Source organism: Seriola lalandi, unplaced genomic scaffold, assembly GCF_002814215.2.
Source record: "Seriola lalandi dorsalis isolate HSWRI2012SDOR001 ecotype SW California unplaced genomic scaffold, Sedor1 jcf7180002054418, whole genome shotgun sequence".
Taxonomy (NCBI): domain Eukaryota; kingdom Metazoa; phylum Chordata; class Actinopteri; order Carangiformes; family Carangidae; genus Seriola; species Seriola lalandi.
In genome coordinates, this window is record NW_019524971.1 from 1 (window position 1) to 766 (window position 766).

General features: G+C 35.0%; 1 protein-coding gene across 2 annotated transcripts in view; it reads right to left on the bottom strand.

Annotated features, from left to right (window-relative positions):
* Positions 1–357: 357 nt before the first annotated feature.
* Positions 358–766, bottom strand: part of LOC111657893 (uncharacterized) — a 248117-nt gene continuing 247708 nt past the window's right edge. For both annotated transcript variants that reach the window (XM_087175122.1, XM_087175120.1), the window contains exon 5: positions 358–638. The gene's annotated coding sequence lies outside the window, so the exon portion shown is untranslated. The remainder of the gene's footprint in view (positions 639–766) is intronic.

A 766-nucleotide genomic window follows, 5' to 3' on the forward strand; every position in this document is an offset into this window, starting at 1 on the left:
ATGACTCATAGGTAAAACTGTTTTGTCACATAAACTGTAAATGACCCCAAATAGAATTTACCTTTATAATGCACTTTTACATGATTTTATTTTGATACGTCCTGTTAAACGGCAAGTTTATTTTGAAAGGATTCTGTATGCTCATAGTGGATGGACAAGGCGGAAATTGCCGGCAAATACGGTGGTACACGGTGTAGTAAGCTAACAGCAAGGATACGGAGAGTGTCTTTAAATGTCTTAAACAGTCTTTGTATCCATGGCAACAATTCAACAAACCATCAGGAAGTTCAGTGAAATTAGTCAGAGCTGTGAAATCAGTGAAATCCTGCAGCAGATAAACAATAACAAAAGCAATGATTTAAAAGTTAAATTCATTTAATTTTTTTTTTTTTAAGTTTACAAATCATTCAGGAATTGTTGATTCAACAAATTATCTTCATTGATTAATACAGAAATACTATTTCAGAGTGTGGGACAAGAGAAGTTCGATGATACTGAAACATACATGAAGAAAACACTTGAGGTAAAACAGGAAAGTGTTTGATGGTGTAAATGAGCACAAAGAGCTCCCTCTAGTGACCGTGCTCATTAACAACAGTGTTAACTCACAGCTTTTCTCTGGAGATTTTAACAACAAGCTGTAACAGACAGGGAGAAAATCAGAATCAAAAATACAGTTTTACAGTTTTCAGGCAGTAAATGGAAGAACATCAACAACAATACAAACAGTCGCATCACTTCCTGTGAGCTGCTACAGTTTCATACC